At 40.7% G+C, this 7250-nt stretch overlaps 1 non-coding gene across 1 annotated transcript; it reads left to right on the forward strand.

The window, feature by feature from the left end:
* The first annotated feature begins 1247 nt into the window (after positions 1 to 1247).
* On the forward strand, positions 1248 to 1354 carry LOC145110174 (small nucleolar RNA R71). The gene has a single exon (XR_013709554.1). It is a non-coding gene; the product is annotated as a small nucleolar RNA R71 (small nucleolar RNA).
* The last annotated feature ends 5896 nt before the right edge of the window (positions 1355 to 7250 follow it).

The following is a 7250-nucleotide window of genomic DNA, read 5'->3' on the forward strand; positions in this document are numbered from 1 at the left end:
CATGGAAGAGTGAGGCGTCCTGGATCTCCAATCTTCTTAGGTATGTCTCACAATACCACTCTTGAACTTTGGTCACTAAGAACAACTTTAGATTTCTTCTTTAATTGTTGACGAGTGTCTATAAGATCTTGTAGGAACTTTGCGAATTCTGGAATTCTTGAAAGTAAATCGATAAAAGGGGTATTAATAGGAATATCCTTTATTTGCTGAATAAACTCCAGATGTTCCCTTTCCAGTGGACTGAGATGTGCTCGAGACGGAAATGGCAAAGGCGGTCGGTAAACCGAGACAGATTCTGAATTTTGTTGTTCAGATCGGGGCCACGTCGTGAACAGAGGAGGTTCACGACATGAATTCGGTAGTTCAGCAACATTCTCATTTTCAAGCTTCGACTTCTTTGGCTTTAGTCCGGATGGCTTTGGTTCCACTTCTAGTGCTTCTAGGAACTCAGAGATGGCCTCTTATTCAGTAGCAATCATCATTACATGGGATTGAGCATTCTTTTCGGGAAATTGTGAGGATAATTTGTTGCTCACCAAAGTAGTTAATTGACTAACTTGGACTTCTAAATTATGGATCGATGCTTGATGATTTCTTAAAGAGGCTTGCTGGTCAATCATCATTGTGTGCTGTTCTTTCATCATTTTCATGTGTTCCTTTAGCACTGCATCGGTGTCATCATGCCTTTTCTCGGAAGCTTCCATAAATTTGGTTAAAATGTTTTCCAAGTCTACTTTCTTTTCGGCTGGTGGTTGCTCTTTTTGATAGATGCCTTGGCCTGTCTGCTTATATTTTTCTTCTTTTTGCCTCTTGTATTCATCATATGGCAGCCACTCTTTCTTTGGTTTTCTCCAGTCCTCATCATACTTATCCCCACTCGAGTAGCAAACTTGAGCCTTTTTGTACCCGTTATCGTCTAAGCTGCAATCCTTGGTCAAGTGTGGACCATTACACCTTTCACATCCAACTCTTACTGCATGAATTGATTGGTCCATTTGGGCCAATCTCCGGTCCATAGTATTGAGCATCGCCATCATAGCAGCCATCTCTTCAGAATGTGCACCCCCACTGCCTTTTACTCCATCTTGTCTTGGGTTGTGGTACTCACGAGAGTGTCTTGAGAATTCTTCAACTAACTCCTTGACCTCCATTGGATTTTCTTTGTCAATGGCCCTTGAGAATCAAGGAGTTGTCTTGTCATAACATTGACCCCATCATAGAAAATAGACATCTCTTGTTGAACATTTAGATCATGTTGAGGACAATTCCTTAACAGCCCCTTGTAGCGTTCCCAAGCTTCATATAGTGACTCCCCCGGTTGTTGCTCAAAGTTGGATATTGCCTTCTTGAGTTTAGCTATCTTGGAAGGTGGGCAAAACTGATCTAGAAATTGCTCACACATTTGAGCCCAAGTAGTGATTGTACCAGGAGGAAGTGCTTTCAACTAGTCTTTTGCAGGTTCTTTGAAAGTGACTGGTAGCATCCTTAGTAAGATGGTATCTCTATTGACATTTGGGACATTGAGGTAGTCAGCAATGTCGTTGACCTCATCTAGATGCTTAAATGCATCCTCATGATCCTTCCCATAAAATGGTATATCCTTAAGTGCCGTGAGGATATGTCCTTTCAGCTCGAATGTGGCAGCGGCAGGTATCGGTGGTTGTACCAATCCCGGACCAACATCGTCTCGAATACGCTTCTTGTAAGCTCCCATGGACATTTCTTCAATATTCGCCATCTCGTTTATTGGCTCGTTTTCGGATTCACTTGTATAAAGACCAAACTTGGCTTCGGATTCGTATTCAGATTCATTTGGGATAGGTATTTGATCTAAGTTTTCAACCTTGTTTTTGTTCTTTGAAGATGAACTCGACTCTTCCGTTTTCTTTCCCAACTTCTTTGAGAACACTGACTTGAGTTCTTGTAAGGGTGTCTTCTTTGGTGTTTGATCTTCTTTCACGTTCTTATCTTTCTTTTTGTCAAGGGCAGACTCTGGATCTTCAAGAGGTGGCACCAAAGGTGTATTGGACCCTCTGGTCATGTACTCCTGTAATATAAAAAAAATAAAAACGTAAAATTGAACTAAAATAGAAAAGAAAACTTAAAAACAAAGAAAACTGGAAAACACTGGATTCACATCGTGAGCTTAAGGCTCACGTCGTGAATCTGGTACTGAAACAAAAACCTAAGCTGAAAAAGTAACTTTTTGCAGGTTTTACCCCACAAAAGGGATCGATCAATTCTAAAGCAAATAAATAAACAATCAAATAAGTCGTTCCCCGGCAACGGCGCCAAAAACTTGATGTGTGCAATTAGCTACACCTAATTTTAATATTTATAACCTAACTACCTTACTAACTAAATTGCACCTAGGCAGTGTACCTAGTAAAAAATTATAGAATAGTTCGGTAAGTCGGGTGTCGATCACAGGGAACGGTTTTGACTTATTAATTTATCTACTACTAAATTAACCTAATTACTAACAAAGGAAGGGTTTTTATCTGATTTTGCAAGATCAGTCGAACTTAACTCAAATTCAATCAATTACTAAAAACACTCTTGTTTAGTTCAAATCCACTTCTTCTTTATGGTTAGCTAACAATTATGGATTATCAAGTTGGTTGTTATTGTATTAGTAATTTAAGTCTAAATTTACTAATATTCAACTAATTCATGTAAAACTATGTATGGTCACACACAATCAAACACAGTATAAGTTGTAGATTATGAATTTACTATGTAAGATTAGGCAAACACAATTATGGTCATAATTTATGTTCTCTAGCACAGCTAAATTTATTTACTTGAATTACTATCTAAGATTTTGGTCGATCCTAGCTCTAGCAATTTAATGTTCACTAAATCACTAGGTTTCAAGTTCGTGTAATTTAATAATCACTAAGCTACACAGAACATGAATTTAAGCAACTAAAGAAACAAATATTAACATGCTAGGTGGTACAAATCAAACACAAGCAAATTACCAACTAAGAAAATCCATTATCAATAAACTAAACCATAAGTTAGAAGCTTCATCTAGCTAAACAAGAGTAGCTAGATTCAGCTGCTCATAGCAACAGATAAACAAACACAAATCATAATAGAAGTCATAATGAATGTACCAAACAAATAAACTTTTGATGTACTTTCCTCTCCTTAGATGATAAAAGCTTATTCTAGAACTTCTTTTCTTCTCCAAATCGTCTCTAGGTCTGCCTTCTATCCACCCAAAAGGTCCTTAATTCGTAATGGCCAAGAGTTTATATACTTTTCCCGAAAATCGTGATTCACGTCGTGACAGGAAGCTTCACGTCGTGGTTTGAGAGTTATCCGTATCGGGCAAGAATTCTTGCTTCGCTCGTACTTATCTTCTGGAATATTCATGCCACGTCGTGGGCTTATGGTTCACATCGTGACACCGGTTAAATCCGTGAATTTCTTCAACTTTTGTACTCCAAGTCTCCAATGTTCCAAGTATTGTCAATTCTAGTCCCTTTCTTCGAAAATGCTCTACTTTGACTGCAAATAACAATTTATCCTTAAAAGTACCATAATTCCATGCAAATAACCAAAATATCAATAAAAATGTAAATAAATATTGCCTAAAAATATGTATAAATATGGCAATATCAGCAAGAAACCCTAATTTTAAATTGGGCCTTGAGTTGGGCCTTTCTTTTGGGCTTTGGTGATTGGGCTATTAATGGGCCATCCAAAAACAAACATATGGACTAGAATAATTAACGGGCTTTAGGGTAAGGCCCATGTAAGAGGTTAGGCCCAATTTGGAAAATTGGGCTATAGATGGGCCATAACCGGGCCTTCATGATTATGAGATATTGGGCCATTAGAATGCCAATTGTTTGGACTTTAACTAATGGTTGGGCCTTAGAGTAAGACCTTTTAAAGGTTGGGCCCAATTTGGTAAATTGGGCCATATGTTGGGCTTTGACTCATAGTTGATTTTTTGGGCCCTTGGATTGGGCCTTGGGCTGGGCTAAAGCTAAGTTAGGGGTAAAGTCGTATTTACCCCAAGTATGTACTTATTAATTGGGTATTGTTTTGATATTGACAGTTCGGGAAGCTGTCATCCAGTAGCCAGGGTTTTGTCTGCGGGACTTCAGCAGTGTGAGGCGAGTTACCTTCCAGTAAAAGTGGGTCTAAGGCCACAATGTCGGCCCACTAGTATGAGTTTTTTGTTAGATGATTGTCTTTGTGATAATTATCTGGTATGCCACTATCTGTATGCTTTATGTGCTAGTATGCTATGTTTTATGTGGTAGTGGTAGGGCTGATATAGTCCCCGTATATCGGTTGAAAGATACCGAAGGGGTAGGTCGGGCACCCAGATATGCCTGACAGTATATTTATGTTATGTTATGTTATGTTATGTTATGTTATGTTATTATGTGGTATTTGTAGGGGGTGAAACAGTCCCCGAATACCAGTTGAAAGATACCGAAGGGGTAGGCCAGCACCCAGATATGCTAGGCGGTTACCGGTTGAAATAGACCGAAAGGGAGGCCAGCACCCAGATATGCTCGGCAGTATCTGGTCGGTAGGACCGAAGGGGTAGGTCGGGCACCCGGATATGCCTGACAGTATGTGTAAAGTATGGTATGTGGTATGATGGGGGAACTCACTAAGCTTCGTGCTTACGATTTACAGTTTTGGTTTCAGGTACTTCGTTTTCAAAGGAAAGGAGTCGGCTCGATCGCAGCGCATCACACTATGATTTCCGCACACAAGACCTTTGGGATTACACTCTAATATTATTTTATGAAAACATGCTTGACTATTTACACTTTGGTTTTGACATGAGATATTATTATAGATGTTTTTATACTGTTGGTTTTTATAATAACCTAACTAAAATGAAATTTTTGGACTGGAATTTTGGGATGTTACAAGTTGGTATCAGAGCCTTGGTTTAAGGGATTCGGACATACTTTCGGGTGGTCTGGACTCAAACGAAGGACTTGGTATGAAAAATTTTCAAAAGTAAAATCATTTTATAAAAAGAAGTTTGAAAAGAGAAAAGAACTTTGAAAAGAACAAGGTGTGTGATGCATGCAATCAGCCGAGCTCAAGTAAGTTTTCCCCAAGATACCCATACATGTTATGATATGTAATGTTATGATATGATTATGAGAACTGCATGCTAGATTAGGGCTAAGGATCTAGGAAGGATGCCTTATATGCCTATTGTATATGCTTGTAGACTTGCATGCTAGTACTGATCAGTCAGTGACAGGATAGCCTGTTTAGGTTATGCCTGATTGTATGAGCCTTTGAATTGCATGTACATATTCCTGATTAGTGGATAGAACGGTTTGATTGGATTATGATGGTTAGATTTTCCATTGTCTGAATGTTGTTTGCTTTGTGCTTTGTAGGACTCTTAGTGATGTGAGTTAGGTACTAAGTGAATATGCTAAGTCACATGGGACACAAGCCGGATAATTTCAGAGTGATGGACTTGACCCTATTGCGCAGCTCTCGTTTGAGTCTAACCGTTTTAGGGATGAGTCTTTTACTTGAAGGATTATTTGATCTCTTTTGCATGTGGCTATACTCATGAGGTAGCTAGTTGACATCACTGGGAATCTTTCAGCAGCTGAGGACTGGGTGGTACGGGAACCTAGGAAAGCCTAGGATATGTTTCAGTGGGTTAGTAGTGAGGTTTAGTAAGACTTGGGTACACCAGTTTGAGGAAGTGATTTGGAGGATTCGGGAGCATTACTGAGGAAAGTATGATTAGGTGTGGAAGGTAGTATTGGGCCCGTGCTACTGAAAGCACATGATTCATACTCGAATTCGTGAGAGTCTTGGAGAATTTGAGAAGCTTCGGGGAGGAGTTTGTGACCCAGTTTGGGGACATAGGATGTTCCAGCTTTTGCAGCTCAGCCATTGGTAAGTGATCTAGTGAGCTTGACGGGGTGTCAGACCCTGAAGGATATGACTTTTAAGTCTAAGGATGTGAGATCGATTTGGAGCACTTTGAGAAGAGAGGTTCGTGCCAGGTGCATATAGTAGGGGGTCCCGGGAAGAGACTCAATACTTCTGATCATCGGGTGAAAGGAAGTATGGCCGGAGTCAGTGCAGCACGTACGAGAAAGTGCACAAGGGGGTTTGTCGCTCCAAGGGTTTAGGCTGCTACAGAGGTGGCAGGGTTTATCATGTCAGCTAAAGGTGATCAGTATTTCTCTAATATGTCGTGGGTATGCCATCTTCTACTGCTACAAGATGGATGTTAGGAATATATATCGCTTTGGAATTGTGAGTGAGTTTGGATAGTCAGATCTCGGGTCAGTTTTCTACTAGTGTCTGGGTTATCAAGGATCATATATGTCATCCTGCATGCCGAAAAGTCCTTGATGAACCCACAGAGGGACGCATCTTGCGGAGTGGGTTCCGCGTGTACCGTTATCATTCTGAATCTTTGTCGGGATCTATGCAGGAGTATTATTTAGAGGATAGTCGATCAGGGTTAGAGCGATAGCTCTCCAGTGAAGTCAGAGTTCAGTGGTTCTATCATGGTTCAGGTACGGTCGTCAATTGTCTATGGATGAACTTTGGAGTTCAAGGCACTACCATTGCTAGGGGAGGACTGATAGCATGAAGATAGTGGAGTCAGTTGCGAGTGTTAGACGCATGGGTGTTCGGTCATTCGATGTTCAAGAGAATTGCATTTCTCACATGGGTTGTGTTCGATTAGAGTTCAGTAGTTCTGCGAGATTGGGTGTGGGAACGAGGATTCGTCAGCCAGAGTAAAGATTATGGCCTCCAGTTCTCAGCATGGGAGGTGGATTGAGGTGTCAGACTAGCCCAGATTTCAAGAGTACTCATCAAGGTTTCCGAGGATGGGCGATCTCAAGGTTTAACCGGTGATTAATCGCTAGCATTGGTAAGCACAGGTTGTCATCTGTGGGATATTAGAAAGTGAGAAGGATTGGGAATCCTTCAATTCTAACGTGTCATGAAGACTTAGTCGAATCTAAGTGGGGGAGAATCAATCAAGTATTTAGGAGCAGTAATAGGTGTGAAATTAGGACGAGTTTCGCATCCCCGTCATGGAGGAAGGCGGTCGAGTGGCCGTCTGGTTAGGATTGGGTGAGTTGGGAGTTCAGAAAACGTTCTAATATTTGGTTCACGCTTCTCCTTGGCATCGGATAACAGGTTTAGGGAACCAGGCTGGAGCTTCAGTTAGGACTCAAGTTCTGTTGAGTGTAAGGTCGAGTGCGTGTTCG

This window comes from Lactuca virosa, chromosome 4, assembly GCF_052849685.1.
Source record: "Lactuca virosa cultivar CGN04683 chromosome 4, Lactuca_virosa_CGN04683_v6, whole genome shotgun sequence".
Taxonomy (NCBI): Eukaryota; Viridiplantae; Streptophyta; class Magnoliopsida; order Asterales; family Asteraceae; genus Lactuca; species Lactuca virosa.